Source organism: Anomalospiza imberbis, chromosome 2 (assembly GCF_031753505.1).
Source record: "Anomalospiza imberbis isolate Cuckoo-Finch-1a 21T00152 chromosome 2, ASM3175350v1, whole genome shotgun sequence".
NCBI lineage: Eukaryota > Metazoa > Chordata > Aves > Passeriformes > Viduidae > Anomalospiza > Anomalospiza imberbis.
This window is the reverse complement of record NC_089682.1, coordinates 115,411,356-115,429,283: the sequence shown is the minus strand read 5'-3', so window position 1 is coordinate 115,429,283 and position 17,928 is coordinate 115,411,356. Positions and strand designations below refer to the sequence as shown.

Sequence of the window (17,928 nt, the reverse complement as noted above, 5' to 3'; positions counted from 1 at the left end):
GGCTCTCCTGTGGTGCTAACCAGGCTATTCAAGTCTGTATGTAAGTCAACTTTTATAGCTGGGTCCACCCCAGATGTTCAGACCAAGCTGTAGCATTCACTCTGGGTGGTTGGATTAAATTAGTGGAGAATTTAATAGGTGTGCTAAATCCTTATGATAACAAGTAATGCACAGCTTTATTTTGTAATACTTCTATAGGAAGTTTAGAGCTCCTAAAATTAGTTATTTCCACACCACACCACTGCAATAAAATTCCTGTTCCCCATTACTCTTACAGGGCGAAATAGGATATTTTTCCTAGGTTTATCTCTGGGTTTGTTATGTTTCAACAAGTTAGTTACAAGGGGTAGATTTACCAGAAAACCTATTGGCTGAGTGATAGTATGATCTGAGCATCTGGAGGTGAACAAGGAAACACCGAGTCCTGGGACTGGGAGAATCAGTGTACCACCTGTGGTGAAGGATGAAATACCTGGAAATGGATGTTAATTTTTCTCTGAGGTGAAAAGAAAAAACACCACCCCTACTTTGAAACACTCTTCTAAGTGCCTTGAGGATGACAGAGAGAAATTCTCATACAGACTCCCTTTCCTTCTCTGCCAGCAGCTTCCTTTAGGGGCTGCCCCTGATATATCTGTCTATTCTAATCAGGTACTTACAGGCTAAGTAGTGAAATTTTTTACACTTCAGACTTCTAATGCATCCAGAAATGTAATAGAAAATTATTCTTTTTGATGACCTATCTCAGGTGGAATTGGAGAAAACTTGAAATTAATTCTTAAACTCTAATTTTATGTCTTAGCTTAGCCCAGATGAACCATCCATCTCTGACCAGATTAAAAAAAAAATTTAGGTCTCCTGTTGCAACCTGCTCAAGTCCACACAACCCGTCAGTTTTCATGTGCAGAACAAATACTTTAAATGGAATGTTTCACTGATATTTGTGACATATGTACCTCTACACATCAAACTCTGTGAGTGTATGGGTGATGTCATATATTGATTCATAAATGCTAAAGTAACTATTCTCCAGTTATCTCTTACCCTGGATAATCTTCATTGGCTCTTCTCTTGTGTAGAATCAGTGAAACTCATGTTTTTTTCTGTACTTTTTTCATGGCTGTAAGTGTGGAAATTTACTTTTATATGTTTGTTTCTTACATTCATAGAAGAGCAGAGTGAGACTGTGTGAAATCAACTACATGTCTACTTGTTCAAAATCCTTAATCTGAAAAGAACCATGTAGTCCTAGATATTTACATTTGTAGTAGGTCATACCCTAATATTTTACCTGAGCAATATCTTTAAGGCAACACTGCCCTTATGGCTAGGATACAAGCAACTTGATCTGTTTGATCTAGAAATCGAGGATGTTTTGTGCAGGGAAGTGTTGTGTGCAAATCATGTTCTTTTTTTCCAGAGATGATAGATATTCTCTCATTGTCCATAGATATACTAACAACATAGAACTGAAACAATATGGATTGGTGCTTTCTCTAAAAATACAGAGGAGCCATTAGCAGTGATGTGGCTGTTTTATAACATGTACTCTCATATTTATTTCCAGGATTAGGTGTGGTCACTGCTTGGAAATCTGCATATCTTTATGCTGTGCTATGACATGATGACAAAGCACCAACATTTCCAGGAACTTAGGAGAACAACTAAATCCTGGAAAGAGGCTTACTATCTTCATGCATGCTTGCCTTGCTTAGAGAATTATATGGGTTATTTGCCTCATGCAGTGAGAACCAAATCTTCATTCTGCAACTGTCTGCGTCAGTGGGAGTCTTGGTTGGGGAAAGACTTCTGAGCTTTTCTGGTCAGAAGGAAGTTACTTTTTTTATAGGATCAGAGAAGCATGCAGTTCTGTGTGCAGCAATTAAATATCCCTCTCACTGTGCAAGAGGCAAGCCATCACTTTAGATTAGTTCTCTTTTAGATGTTTTTCCCTTTGCCATTAGAGTATTTAACCTTATCCCTTCTTGAGAATCCTGATTTGCTTTATGCCAGAGGGGCAGATATGTGTGTGTTTGTTGAATATGTGTCATATGTTATCCTGCCATGGAGCATTAGTGAGCAATGCTCTTACACAGACTGCAGGGCCCATTTTGCTATCAAAAAGGTAAAACGTGTCTATGTAGGAGGAGGGAAAAGATATATGAATTACAAAAAATTTGTATCTCAGAAATGTGGCTTTACAGCTGTCAGAGTACATGTAATGTTTGCAGTCTATTATTGCCATATACGAAGTGGTTCCATAGCCTGAGGAAGAACAGATTTGAGCTGCAGAAAAGGCACCCATGTGTGTCTTCATGCCCTTCCTACACCAGCACTGCATTTCAGAGAGCAGAGAAATACATTTCAGAGGATGAGTAGGAAAGGATGAAGACAGCTTCCCAGCAAGTGGTGGAAAAAAGGTGAATGGTGCCAGTCAAATTAACCACACCCAAACTACCTTAGATTCAGAAAAATCACATCCAGATTTATCACTCTGTATTTTGAAAGCCTTCTAAAGGAGAAGGTCCATTAGTCCATTGATCTTTTTGTGGATGCTGACAATCACAATCTGGTTTTCCCTTGTTAGACATTCGCATGAGGGTGAGTTTGGAGAGAAGAGAATGTGTCAATTTCAAAACAATTTTTTGCCCAGCAGCTCTTCTGTCGAAATAAAGTTGTCTTTACCAAATGTCTTGAAAAATGTTGGGATATTCTCATTAACTGTTCACCTGTTGACATCCTTACATATAATGTTCTAGTGAACTTTCCCAATTTCTATTTTAAGTCACCATATATGAATGTGGAATTTTGGATTTCAGATTAAGAGTTTCCATTGGGAATGTTTGTTAAGAACTAAAGGTCATTTTATCAGTGACCTAGACAGGAAAATAATCCTTCTGTTTCGGAACACTTCTGGTTCCACTGGTTTTCCCATTTTGAGGCAGAATAATCTTGTTACATCTGGAATTGATGGCAAGCCATAGAAAGTCTCTCAAACCAGCAGCAAAATGCACAGAAAAAAAAAAAAAGCCCTCTAGAAGCCTAACTGCTGTATTTCAGTAAGTGCCAACCTCACAGTGCATGTTCTGACACTTCTTGACCACTCTCAAGTGGTCAAGGAATAAATTGCTACAAAAATTGTTGACAATTTGAGCTAATGAATACATTTAGGGTCATGATCCCTTCAGTGGAACTACTTGGGAAATTAATTTTTTTGAATGTATAATTTTTTCAGCTTCACTGAAGAAGCAACATAAAAATTGGATTGTCATCTAGTCCCAGAAGAGAAGAGGAACAGAGGCTACATGAAACCACAATCACTGGTGTCAAAGAGACCTAGAAAAGTTTCATCCCAGTCTCTCAGTAAGTTTCTGGTTAAAGAAAATGTGAAACAGAGGATAGGCAATGACAGTAAGAGCCTTAAAATACAGTTTATTCCAAGCATTTAGAGTTCATTTCAGTGTTGAATCTCACCCAAATTCCATCCTATCTGCAGACCAAAGCTCCTTTCTTGGGTCAAATTATGCTTCAACCTTCAGCATGCATGTCTGTCAGGGAGAGACACTCAACTTCCAGTCTTGCAGCTAACCCAGCTGCCTTGCAATTGGGCATATAGCAACTTGAGCTGGGCTTTGCACTGTGCAGTTTTGTCCCACTTGGACATAATGAAATCATACTGTAAAGTAGAAGTTTTCCATTTGTGGTCAAGGTATCTCTGTAAACCTGCAGACTGCTCCTTAGAGGATCTACCAAGGCAGATTAAGCCAGCCTGCTGTCACTACACTTGCATTCAATTTACAAGACTCATAAGCCTCCAAGCTGAAATTTTTTTCTCTGTGGTGACCAGTGACAGGACCTTAGGGAATGGCCTGAAGTTGTGTCAGGGGAGGTTTAGGTTGGATATTAGAAAAAAGCTGTTCACTCAGAGGGTGGTTGGGCACTGGAACAGCTGCCCAGGGCAGTGGTCACAGCACCAGCCTGACAGAGTTCAAGAAGTGCTTGGACAATGCTCTCAGGTACATGGTGTGACTCTTGGAGATGTTGCTGTAAAGGGCCAGGAGTTGGACTTGATGATCCTGGTAGGTCCCTTCCAATTCAGCTTATTCGGTGATTCTGTGATTCATTTAAGTGTCCACAAATCAAACTTGAAAGTTTTAATTATAAGAAAAGTGCCATATTTTTTCCCTTGTGTTCCCTCGGCCATTTTTAGTAGCTCCCTTAGCCACTCCACCTGCTCCTTATTTTTTCTATCCTAGAATGGCATGAAATCTAACTCAAACTGTAGTGCACACATTGCACATCAGGATCACAGCAAGAGGCAGAAGTGGACACAAAAATGTTTGTCAGTGCAAAAATAAGTGACACATCTACATGGAGGCAGAGAATCCTGGCAGATCAAATAAATCCTTTCTCCTAACAGTCTTGAAATCCATCAAAATAGGATGAATACAGTAAGGATAAAATCAAACACTTTATTTCTTCCTGTTGTGTTTGCCTTTCTCCAGTTCAAAGTTAGCCTCCAAACTACAGAAAGTTGCTTTTGGTTCTCCAGGGGCATAATTGCTTGTGCTCTCCACATTCCCTTACAGTAACTAGTTGAAAACCATGTATCTGGGGCTTTCTAATGAAGCCTCTAGGTATTTCACTGGAGCTTAAAATGCTTTTATTACAAAAAAATCCTTTCAAATTGATTCATACAATTGCTCCTTTTCCTTACAGAGTGTAGGTTTGCTTCTTTTCTTTTTTTTTTTTTTTTTTGGGTTTTTTTTTTGGTTGTTTGTTTTGTTTGTTTTGTTTTGTTTTTTTTTTTTTTTCTGGGAGGGAATATTTCCATCTGCTGATGATAATTGTCAGACATTACTGGAGAGCTGCAATATCTGCCTTCACTGACTTCTGGACTGGGGGTCCCTCCCATTTTATTATATGTGTACATACATATGTATGTATATATGCATATTGCATATCCTTCAATGTAAGGGTGTAGTTTGATGATGTGTTAAAGCCAAACATGTCTAGCACTTGTTAAAAAATGCCTTGAACCTCTAATATGAAATGTCAGGTGTTTATAAACTCCTTCTGCCTGATTCAAATGTGTTCAAAGCAGTTTGATGGATTAACTTTCTGTTAGTAGACTCTATACTTGGTCAGTATTGCCTGTCCAAATCCAACCATCCACAGTTATTGCAACGATTTTCACTGTTCTTTCTAAATCCTGCTTATTGCCACCCAAGATCATGCCCTTCAGTTGCTGTAAGTTTTGAGCCCTGTGAATCCACCTTTTTTTTTGCTATTTGCCTCCACTGGGCTTTCATTAACTGTGTCTCCACTGAGCTTTCTTTTGCAGCTGAGGCCTGCAATGCACCTTTCCTTGGTTACTTTTCTTTGAATGAGACCTCCTGTCTTGTATTAGAATTCTGAACCTCTGAAAGACTTTGGATTTTCCAAAATACTACCTGCAGCAGCCAATGCAATAACCATATTCTTATCTTCCTGACCCAGCCTTACCAATGCAGTCCTGACTGGAGGTTTTAGTTCTGCTGAGCATCAGGCTAGGAAGGCTGTTTTGCAGCAAGATGCCACTTTCTGAACCCCAGTTGCAGAGATGCTTCAGCAATAGCAGCGAGGCAAAGGCAGGCAGGCAAGGCCAGCTGTCCTTAGAGGACAAGTAGTGGCCAAGAGGACTTGTAGTGGCCAATCTGGCATCAGGGCAGGGAAACCTTACTTGTACTACAGCATGTCTGACTGCAGGCTGGAAGGTGAGGAGCAGCTGTTTCCTGAGGTCAGGAACAGACCCAGTTTCCCTGATCCCCACAAAAGGGGAAATCCAAAGATAAGGAACAGAGTCCTGAGGGAGATAAGGGAAATGGTTGGGAATCTCCTTAGTCCTCAGGTATCCACAGAAAGGTGACAGAGCCACCAGCCAAGGTAAGAGTCTTATTCCCCATATTTTCTCCTCCATCTTTTGAACATTTTGTATCAGGAACAGCATAGCACTGATATCTCTTTAACTTCTCGTGCCTACACAGCTTCTGATCTCTGACCAGAGCCAGGAATTCACAACAATGCTCTTCTGATCCCAAACACACACACCTGTACCTCTTTACCTGTCTGAAGGGTTCTCCCAGGCCCATTACAGCAGCTGATCCACAACATCTCCTGGGAAAGTCTGCCTGACCCTCTAGAATCAGCTTTCTGTGAAAACCAGCTACTCTCTGGCCCCAGAGACGTTCCTTTGGCTGTGTTGTGAAACATAGTAGCCATAAAAACACTTGAATGCGCGTGTGTACGCAGATGTATGTGTACATACAGTACACATACAGAGAGCGTACAGAGCAGAGCAAAGAGGAGAGCTCTTGCAGAGCTCTTTGCAGAGCAAAGAGGATGGTTTGGCCGGAAAAGGGATTTGATGAAGTAAAACTACCCTGTGCCTCTATTTAACCCTTCCTGATCCTCACCAATCAGTCACCCAGCATCAGCTTATGTAGCACAACTCACACCATTGCACTGCAACTCAGCACAGAGCTACACTGGTCCCTGTACTGGCCCTGGGATGGAATGATTTCACTGCTAAGATCTCCTCCTGCCAGCTGTCTAGAGACTTGAGCCAGTCTGGAGACCAGCTCTGCCTCTGCTGGGAACATGACTACCCTCAACACATCGGGAGCTATCTGGTCTGTGCCATGCCCACCTGCCTCCCCGGTGAATCTGTGGCACAGTGCAGTGACAATTTTGCAGAAGGACAGCTGCCCACAGAGTTAGCCCAGGCAGCTGAGAGGTGCTGGCAGCAATCGTCCCAAAACAGTACAGGGTGGGAATCCAGCTGGGGTGTGGATGGCAGCTGCTTTCATTCTTGCTTGAGAAGAACAGAAACCTGTTGTTGAAACCAGGCTGCAAGGCCCAGGTGTGCCCTTCATCCTGAAGACTGGCTGCTCTGGGGTCACCCAGCACTGAGTTTACTGTGGGAGGCAGGAGCTCCCTGGCTGTCCATGGGGAGCATGTTCTGGTGAATGCTATTCACAGTTTGGAGCAGAGGTTTCTGCTCTTGCTGCTGTATTCCATACTTGTGAAGTGGGATTAGCATTGGGAGATACTTCAGGTGGTGGAGGCATAACAGTGTGCACAAGAAACTTAGACTGTCTCTTCAGCATCCGCCATCCCTTGTGCTTTTAATCACCCTCTCCAGCATTATATTCTAGGCCAAGTTAGTAGAGCAGCACTAAGTCTGCCACAGGCCCTCTCTTGGAGTTGTGGAGGTGAGATGATTCTAAAAGTGCTGTAAGATATCCATAAGAATTTCTAGTCCTACCTGCTAAACTGCCTTCATCCCTTCTCTACCAGGGTTCTCTGTTTCCCATGTTTTCCAGGTGGAAAGTTCTTTCCCCCCCCCCCTATGGTTGGACTTTCATAAAATCCCTTTGATCTCTGTATTCAAACAGTGTTGATATTATTATTTATGAGAATGGGACATCAAGAACTGCAGAAAGTCTGTAACAAAAAAGGTGCATTTGAACATTGCAAGAAAAGCAGAATATGCAGAAAGACTGTCATTGATTCCTTCTTGTTTCTGCACAGTTCAGAGCTATAACCAGCACCCCCAACAAGTGTCTGATGCAGTAGTCATCAGCCAGGACTTCCCCAAATCTCAGTGTTGTATGCTGGTACAGAGACAGTTGGTTCCACCTGTCAAAGTCCCACCAGCTGCCTTCTCTTCCTCATGCCATAAATATTGTTCTGAATTATTACTTAGGTGAAGGGGAACCAGGTGAGACAATGGGGATTAATTCCTGTCTGACCCTCCATTGTGTCAAATGCAAACCATTTTAATCTTGTCAGCATCAAAAAAAAGATACTAATAGGTTTTGCTTTCCATCACTTGCCTTCCTTTCTCTGAATGGCTCTGCTCTTTTCCTGAGATCTGCTTGTTCTCTGTAGCAGTTCTTCTTTCAGATTGGGTTATAATACTAAATGGGCAATGACTTTCAGCTGGGTCATAAAACAAGGATATTTAATGGGTCACGCCCAGTGTCCAATAGAGAAAACTATTGGACATTTTTAGACCCATTGGACATATTAGACCCAACTGAAAATGAGAGAAACAAAGTATAGTCATAGCTGGCACAGTTTGTTCATCAGGTTAAAAAACCTGGTCCATAATTTACCAAACAGTCCTGAGAAATTTCATGAAGATGAAAACAATATAATTATAGAGAAAACACTCAAAGGACACAAAATGTGATAAATGGGATTTTCCTACACAGAAGTTAAATGTAATGAGTTTGAATCGGGACAATTTGTATTTCAGAATGACATATAATTCTGCATCAGAAACCCATTGCCTGTCTTGTGAGGTCAACGGAAACATTTTTTTTTGAACCTGTATCCCTTGGGGTCTATCTGAAGTCTCCAGCTGAACATGGCAGAACTGCCCCTCATGGTCTGGAGGGTTTGTGCCACAGCATGATACATTTCAAATACACCTCAGCTGAATCTCCTTGGCTCAGAAGTGCTCTCAGTAATATTTCTATTAAGAGGAAACAACAAAATTAGGCTCAGACTCCTATACCTGTAGCTCAATTTCTTATCTTTCAACTCTGACTCAAGAGGGGACAGTTAACCATGTGAATTTTGTGAGGGTGGGGTGAAGAAGATAACTATGAAAATATTCAAAGCCGCTTTGATGGGGATGTAAAGTGGTGGGGGAAAAGAGCCAGAGAAACACCAGGCTGAGAGGATGAGAATTATTTAATAGGCATAGTAGCTTTTCTGCAGCAGCATGAACTTTTATGAAAATCTCAAACCCCTTATGACTTCCTTACCTCATAAACTAGACCTCATAGATGAAGTGCTTGAGGTGATCCTCTCCTCCCTCTACATATATCTAAAACCACAACAGGATGTTTCTAATTATGGAAATCTAATATTACTCACACACACACAAAATAAAAAAAGAATAAGTAGAAAAGTAGAAGAAAGATGGACAGAGAAAAATAGTTCAGATTATTCAGAAGAGTAATCCAGGTTGCAGAGACAAAGGTGATATTTTTAACATTTTATTCTTATACCCTATCCCTTCTACACATTCTTATCCTGGCTATAACTTGTAGTTGTCTAGAGATCTCTTGGGATGTAGTCACAGTATTATTTTGCTGTAATATACCCCTGGGATATGCAATACTTGCTGAGGTTGTGGGAAGATTTCTTTCAGAAATTGAGGTATATCCCACCTAACTGCAGCTATAAAGTACTTTTAACCATGCAAGGTTGCATTGGTATTGGTCATGTTGCTTTTTAAATCTCTTTTCTTGCTTTCACCCTTTAGAGAGGGAAACCCAGGGACTAGCTTCGCTTATTTCCTTTCCTAAAATTATCTAGAGTAAAGTATCTTTGGATCCTCTGTTATTGCTTCAATGGTAAATCAGTTTTTCTGGGTTTTATTTGTTTTCCTCCTCCAGGACCAAGCCCTTTGTTACTGCCTTTGCCCTTTTGCTGCTCTGTGAACCCTTCATGGTTATAGGTGTGCATGTTTTATTCATAGCCTGGGGTTATCTTTCTGCCAGTATCATTCCTCACATTTGGGTTTTTTTCCTCCTGCCCTAAAGTCAGTATACAATATCAAGTGCATCTGTTGTTTATTGATTTATGCAGTGCTCCGAGACTGTGCTCAAGAAGCCTTTTACAAGCAGAGGAGACTTCATTTATAACTGAAATACTGGGACCTCTCGGCCGGAATGAAAGAGCCGGATAACAGCACCAGTAACACAGCTCAGCAGCTCTCTGAGAGAAACTGAAGAATACCATATCTAATTGAAGCTACAAGGGAAAGTTAACTACTGCAGCAAGAACATAATTGCTTATGCTGGAGACTGGCCAAGACGCTAGGGTTAACATTTCTTCTCTAACAAAACACATGCTGGGACCTTTAAATGGCTCCGCTAGTTATAATTACCCCAAATAACACTGTCTAAACCACATTTTACTATCACATCACAGTATCAACTCTATTATTATTAATGCATCCTTCAGAATGGTCTTTTTGCAGTCTGCCACACAACAAAGTAATTCACAGAATGCTAATAAAGCTGTATGCAAACTGCTTCAAATCAGTGGCTTGAGCATGAAAAAAGTCCAAAATAAATATAACTCCTACTTTCAGATGAGTTTTATTTTTAGCAAAATCTAAAAATGTCAGAAAACATAACTTGAGTAGAAAAATAGTGCAAATGGGTAGGTGGAATTGGCTGGTGAATTTAATTTAGATCTACTGTCCCGAGTCTGTAAAGAAAGGAAACAGATTGTAATTTCTCCTCTACTATGTTTTACAGTGGCTGGAAAGATTTCTATAAACTCTGGGGAATAAGGTAGCATAACTTCAGTCCATCTTACTTTTGTCCATCAATTCCATCCTACTGACATTTGAAGAAATATAACTGTGTTGGTGTCAGGGCCACTCAGAGTCAAAGAAAACTTTGCAGTTTAACACTTGAGCTTCATGAATGCATTTACAATTACATGACCAAAATGGTCGCAGTTCCATCAACTAGTAGTCAGGATCAGCTGAGGAAAATTTCACTCATAATGTCTAGGCTTGAATAATAATCACTAATGGCACTCAGCAGATGCCTTTAAATGTGTTTTCTTTTTCTACTTGTCCATTAACTATCATTTAATGATGTATTGCACATCTTTATGTTTAAGTAAAAAAATACATCTCTTTAGGACTAAAACCTCTATTAGTTGTTTTAAATAACAGCCTATGCAGGATGTAGTTGTCCAGAAGCATGGGAAATGCAGATACATGTTCAAGCCTGTACCATTCAAATCCTCATTCAGTTCCCACACATTTCACCCAATGGTTCAGTGGCTGATACCTTTGGTAGTGGCCTCCAGAGCTGTTGAAGTTGGGCTTCTGTCAGAGGGATGGAAGGGCAAATCCCACCATCTTGTTGTGTTACAGAGCCCTCACTGCCCCTTGCACAATGCAATTCTGGCTTTTAAAGTTTTCCCAATGCTTGGGAAGGGAGCACCTCAAGGAACACCATTCTGGCCAGGGGTAGTGCTTCAGAGCCTGCCAGTGGATCTCATGGCCACTGGCACTGAGCAGAGGGACAACAGTAGATGTCCATAGTAGTGACACTACTCTGGGTATGACCTTCTTAACTTGGATTTAATGTCTAGGCTGGTGTGGGGCTTCTTTGAAGAAGATGTTGAATGTGAAGCATGCATGTATGCATATTGGCTGTAATGGGACCACTCCCATGCCTGTGGTTTAGTGACTGTAACTACTTGTAAGAATGAAGCTGGAACTTTTATTTTCACAAGGATATCAGTAAAGGCTTGTGCCTTTAAGTAATTTTCCAAACAGCCTGGTCTCTGTCCATGGAATCATAACAGAGGTTCACGCTCTCACATTTGGAAGCAATGCTTGGAAAGAGTTACCAGTTTGTTTTCCTGAGGACACTGCCACAGGGGATACAGTGATCCAATAGAAAGATTTTTAAATAATTAGATTATCTCTCCCTGTCAAGAGTTGCCTCTTTCATGTATTTAACTGATCATGTCTATAACAGTATTAGAAATACTGAAAGGAAACTATCCTGAGATGCAAGGAAAGTTTAGCCCCTATCCCATCCTCTTGTTTTTTTGTTCTCTACATACCAGAAATATGTGCCAGTATGTGCCAATAGCATCTTCTCTCTAAACAGATTTAAGTCCATGATATTATCATAGATTCTCACAGACTTCTTAAATTATGGGTTTGTGTGGGTTATGTGTGGCTTTATAAAATATTTCTTTAATTTCTGCCAAGCTAAGAGAGTTCTGTGATGAATAATAGTTCTGTGTTTGCAGAATTTATATTACTAGTAGTTAGAAGGATGAATGTTCCAGTCTGATGAAGATTTTAAAAACTGATTTTCTTCTGAAGAAGAATAAACTTGAATGTTTTAAGGCTTCACAAAGAAGGACTTTAAAAAATACATTAGATAAATACAGAGTTCAACAGAGGGCAGTGTTTTATAGCAGTGCTTACTTGTTTTTCTATATTGAAATAAAAAGTGACTATAATTGGAGAGGAAATTCATTTGTGCAGTTAATGAGGCATTTTTATTTATGAATACAATAAACAAATAGAATAAAATGTTGCGTAGTCTGAGAATGTATGGGCCCATCAAAGTTTCTGTATCCAAGTTCACTTGGGAAGGTGCTTAAGGCAATAGAACTGAACTTGACTTAGAATTCCCCGAGGTGCCACAAACATGCAAACCCTATTTTTCAGGCTGGGTTTCAGGCCATGCAGAGGGCTGGTGGCTCTGCCAGCACTGGCACACAGGCTGCAGGGGCATGCAGGCTGCTGGGGGCAGGGGGGCAGCAGCAGTGCCTGGCTGAGAGTGACAGTGGGAGAGGCTCTTCGTGTCCCTGGAGGTTGTTGTCACGCCTACAGCAGAACACCCAAGTTCTGAATGAAAGAGAGGTCCTGTGGCTGACATTTCGAAGTGCATGTAATGGATCCTGGAAAAGGGAGAGGTTTTGGGGGAATACAGGTGTTTGGCCACCAATTTGTCCTGCTGCATGCAAATAAAGCACTTTTGTAAGGAACTGCAAAATTTGGTCCTCTGCATGAGGTGGAGCTCCCCAGGGAAGAGCTGAAGTTCCTCTGGTGCTGACTCACACTGCCCATAGTGTGAACTGGCTGATAGAGCTTGTTCTTTGACTGACATGATAGTAATTTCATATTTTTCACTTGGATTTGTTGGGTTTTAGGAACTTTCATAAAAAATGTCTTTAAAAACATGCTGCAAAGCTACTTCTTACTGTGCCACTTGGGATTAGATTCCTTTAAAGGCTGCTTGCTGAGAAGAATAGAATAGGAAACCTCAGCTGGGTGCATGAAGTCCCTGGGAAGGAGGTTGTGAGTTTAGTAAAAGTTAGCCACTTCATGCTAAGTTAATCCTGAGAGATTAATTCCTTACTGTACAGTATACATTTTATGTTATTGAAATAACTATCTAGGAAATATCAGAAATCATTTTCCCCATAATACAACATTAGAAGGTGATGGGCAATCCTGAAACACCTATTGCAACTAGAAAAAGGCATAAGAAACAAAATTAAGACAATCAATACAGTGTAAGTCACACAATACCAAGAATACAATGTCTCTGTGTATAAATTAAGATATTTCATTACTGACTGAGTGGATTACACTCAACTACAAAAATGATGAATACTTGTGGAAATAAATCCTGGATTAGTTCTGTGCAATAACAGCTACAAAAATAAGGGGATGAAAATTTTTCATCTGAGGTGACTTTTAATTATTCTAAATTAATCATTAAACTGACACCTTCCACCAACAGAAAATGTAAACTTTCAGAGGAATCTTATTTTTAAAAAGGTGTTAATTAAAATATTTTTCATCTCAGGGAAGGGTGTGGGGAGATTTTCATCATTATGGAGTGCTGGACAGAGGGTAGATACTCAAGAAGTGTGCAGAACCAGGAACAGCATTACAGATACCTTTCCTTCCAGAGAGACATTGCTTCAAGCTGAGGAATCCCAATAACCAAATTAATATAACCCAACCCTTCCAAACCCACAAGAGTTGCAGGGATTTCACCTCCACTGCCTCATTTTTATGTTTCAAGTATTGCAGGCAGGATCATGACATATGCAGCTAATTTCTGCCTTGAAAGAATTTTGGGTAGTGGGATAAATGATTTGTCAGCATAAAAGGGTGTGTGTCTTACAGACCTAACTACCTCCCCAGCAAAGGCTCACACAGAAGAAATTTCTTTACTGTAAAGGAAAATAGATTTTGAGTAGATAGATTTGTTACTGCACATCCGTGAGGGGGACAAGGCATTGTAGGTCTATATGACGTGTAGTGGAACTCAGTCCCAAGGGCTGGGGAAGGAGCTCTGCTCCATCAACTCCCTGAAGTGAATTCTCATCTGTATCTTTGTCTCGCGAATAAGCTGATATTTTAAGGAAACCCATACGTCTGTGTCATCAGTTTCTTATCCATGCAGGAATCTTATTTTAAATTCTGCTACTGTTGTGTTTACATAGCAATAATATGGATCATATTTGTATTTTTGTAACTGAGGGTAAGGTAGAGCATGACAATTAGCTCATGCTATGTTTGGGTTTGTTTGGAATATGAAAACATCTCTCTGGCAAAAATTCTGCTAAGTTCCTTAGCACTGAAATTCTAGTGCTCTCTGTGAAACATAGGTGCCAATTAGAGTGGGTCTTGCTTTCTTCAGACGGCCAGAAAAGGCAGATACAAACATTCAGATCTCTAAGACCATTTAGTTTCAGCTATGTCAAGAATGACTTCTGTTTTTCACAGCAGTTTTATTCTACAGCAGCTTTACTCTAGCTGGTGTCTGGCTCCAATAAGGGACAGAGATTTTTGCCTTAATTGCTATATCGCTAATTGCTAAAATGGTTACATAGACTTAATTACAGCTGCATATGTAAGAATTTTTTTTTTTTTTTCATAAATCTAGCAGGAAGTCTTCTCACTTACACTTTAGAGACACTGACAATGTCTTTTTCATCAAATCATAGATTCAAGATTAGAAGGCACCAGTAAAATAGACTGGCTTTTTGTGTGAGAATGTCGAAGAAACCCAGATACTCTTTTCTGATAAGCCCCAAGCACCTGTTGTATTCACAAGATACTGAAAAAGAAATTAAAGGTGATGAAGAATCCACCAGAGCACTTCTTAATTTGCTCCATAGTAATTTCTCCTAATGCTTAAAAACATCCTTATTTACAGCTTGAATTTATCTAGATCCTGGATATCAGCATGTTTTTAACTCCCGGAGTATGGGGTAGTAAGATGCAGGAAATATTTTTTCTATATGGGTTCTTGTAGATCACTTTCACACCTTTTGATCCCTTAAATAACATTAATAAATACAGCTCTTTGAGCATCTCACTAAGTTTTATAGGCAACAAATCGTTTTTGTGACCCTCTTCTGAGCCTTTTCCCATTTTTCACCATCGTCCTCTCAATGCATCTATCAAGCCTAGACACACTGGCTACATCTAGAATAGTAAATTAAACTGAGAACTGTTTGAGTGCTTGAACTTGACTGCCCCTGGCGTTAAATTGTTAGCACAGGCCCTTGTGTGGTTTTTCCCTGGATCAATGAGACAGATCCACTCATCCCAGAGAATGTCTGAGCACAGTCTGGGCTCAGCACAAGCCAGCAGTCACTCCCTGCAGTCACAGTGATTTAGAAATTAGGATAGTTTGCAGGCACGGATATGGACCAATTCACACCAGCCTTGCTCCGTTCTAGTGGGTAGCACAGGGTGCTGGTAATGTACTGCAGAGGTGCAGGCAGTGCTCTGGGGTAGCCTCACAATGCTGCTTTCGGAGAGGGGAGCACTACCTTCTTGTTCCCTATTCTTATCTATTGTTCATGCCTTCAGATCTACACTGATTGTCCTTGGCGCTTGTAGTGATATTATTATCTACTGCATTCCCAAACACTGCCATTCTCCAAGGATCCCTGGATTTTTTTTTTCCTTTTCCTTTTTATTTTTTTTATTTTTACAATAGGAAGGTAGCAGGGATAAAACTTGTATTACTAAAAGCATATTTTTAAATTTGATGGTGTGTGTTATTTATTCAAGCACCCCTTCTGAAAGCTCATGCACCCCTTTATGAATGTGAGTGAGCTTTCACATATAAACATTCTGCTTGCTCTCATCATGATATATCACTTCACCATTTTTACTATAAATTATTTTACAATTCCTTCCAGAAAGTAGTACTAATGAAAAGATAACGAATAGTGTTGTGCCAAGAATGTCTGGGAACTAGGAATTCTAAAGGTTCAGTAGGGGAATGTTCTGCCCTTTGCCATTAGTGTTTGGGATGTATCAGGTACCTTACTGGTAACCCATTCATTTCTCTACACTGATTTCACATAGCCTCATTGTTTTAGACTGGGGCGCTGTACACTTCCTCCCCAGAGGCCTCAAAAAAGTATTTTTGGTCAATGTAGCAGTGGGAAGGAGAAAAAACAAAACCTTTCCCAGAGGTCAGTAAGCAAGGGTGATAGGTAGAATCCAGTCAGCTCTGGATTTCAGCCCTCTGGAGATTTATTCCATTTCTGAGAGAAAAATATGTGAACTGAAAGTCCTCCTACATTTGTAAAAAGGCATTTTTAGTGATAATGCAAGCATATTTGGCTTCCTCCCATCTGCAGAAAGATTGAATTCCTGAACTGAAGTGGAACTACTCTTTTCTCTGGTAATTTGAAGAGCTAAGATACATTTTCATCATTCATCATCATGTGGAAGGTGCTTGTATGTCAGCTTCACACTGTCACATAACTGGTTAGTCAATGCATATTTCACATCATCTCCTGATAGTTTTGAAAGAAGGAGTTAGAATATTCTGAGGTTCCTAAAAGTCACCTCGATGACAAATTAACTCAGCACCGGGTTTCTGCATCTCTGCTAATGGCAGACCACAGAATGATCTGTGGCACCAAGATCAAAAGGGATATGTTTGGGGACAAAGTTGGCAGCTTAAATTCAACTTTTTTACTTCACATTTAGATTACTATAAGCTTTGATCACTTTACAGGTGGCAATTTCTTAAGATGCTCTAAATTTGATTGATCACAAACTTATCATACTATATCAGTGCAATGTCTCAGTCCATGTCTAATCTGGATTGTTGCCTACTTCAAAGATAGTCATGACTTAATCAAGATTTTGGTGAGGTTTAAAATAAATACATTTTTGCTATAGCATTAATGCTGTTGTTGTACTACTCAGTTGTTTCTCAGATATTGAATAATTACCACTTGGGGTATATATAGGGGAGAAGGGCAAGGCAGCAAAGAGTTGAAAAGAGGATGGTTAAGTGACAGTCATGCAGCAGCTCCAGTGCAAGAGTTCACAGATCCTTAAATTCCTTTTGCTGATTGTAAAATGCCCCATTCCTCCAGGATGGGAAGACATTACACTTTATTCAGTGAGAAGGAATGTTCTGCTGGGCTGATGTACGCACCAGGGACATTGTAGGAAATATCAAGGAGACCTCTAAAGTGGAGAGACTGTGATGCTAGACCTCTAAAGTGGAGAGACTGTGATGCTAGACTGAGAGGTCATGAGCTCAACTGGCTTTGAGAAGTCTTGTCAGAGATACCAAATAAGACTTTATGCTTAGAAAATTATTTCCTCCAGAGGTCCCAAAAAGAAAGGATGAAACCATGTCTGCAAATAAGATTAACAAAGGTCAGAAAGCACTTAAAAATTTGACACGCCTTCATCCAAATTTACCTCTAAGTTTCCTTATCTCACCACACAGAACTTTCGAACTTTTCTATCCTTATCCTCTTTTCACTTCTTCCCCCCACTCTCCCCTGCCTCCAGTCCTTTCCCAGCCAGGCAGGTTTTTGATACAAAAGGTTGCTGGGATTTTTTTTTTTTTTTTTTTTTTTTTTGCTTTCTTTTCCCTGGTTATTCTTTCTGCTCTCTCCTCTTCCCTTCTCCCTGAAAGGCCACAGAAAAGCACTGCAGAAGAGGCAGTGTGGTTTACAGGTGCAGAGCCCGAGTGAAAGAGGCTGGAAATTTATGCTCTGATATTTGTGAGAATCCTTTGCTCATCATTCCCTTTGCAGCTCTGGTAAATGATAGGTGTTTTGTACGGCTACATGGTCTGGCTGTGTCCCAAGGACAGAACAAGGAACCAAGTTGCAGTTCTTTACCAGATCACGTTTTGGCTGCTGGAGTTGTCCTTCAGAAGGAATCGAAGGTCAGGTGTTAAAGTTACTTTTGGGTGACTAGGAGTCAGGCAGACTCCTGTAAATTTGCACAAGGAATTGGCACGGTGTAGGTGTGCTGAGCTTTTACACATCTGGAAGCTTTATCTTAAACTAATTGATCACAGGACCACA

The 17,928-nt window shown here is 40.3% G+C and overlaps 1 long non-coding RNA gene across 1 annotated transcript in view; it reads left to right on the top strand.

Annotated features, from left to right (window-relative positions):
• The window catches only part of LOC137469696 (uncharacterized), a 42,323-nt gene extending 32,399 nt beyond the window's left edge, over positions 1–9,924 (top strand). Inside the window, exon 2 of the long non-coding RNA XR_010996651.1 lies at positions 9,646–9,924. This is a non-coding gene — a long non-coding RNA (uncharacterized lncRNA). The remainder of the gene's footprint in view (positions 1–9,645) is intronic.
• Positions 9,925–17,928: the final 8,004 nt, after the last annotated feature.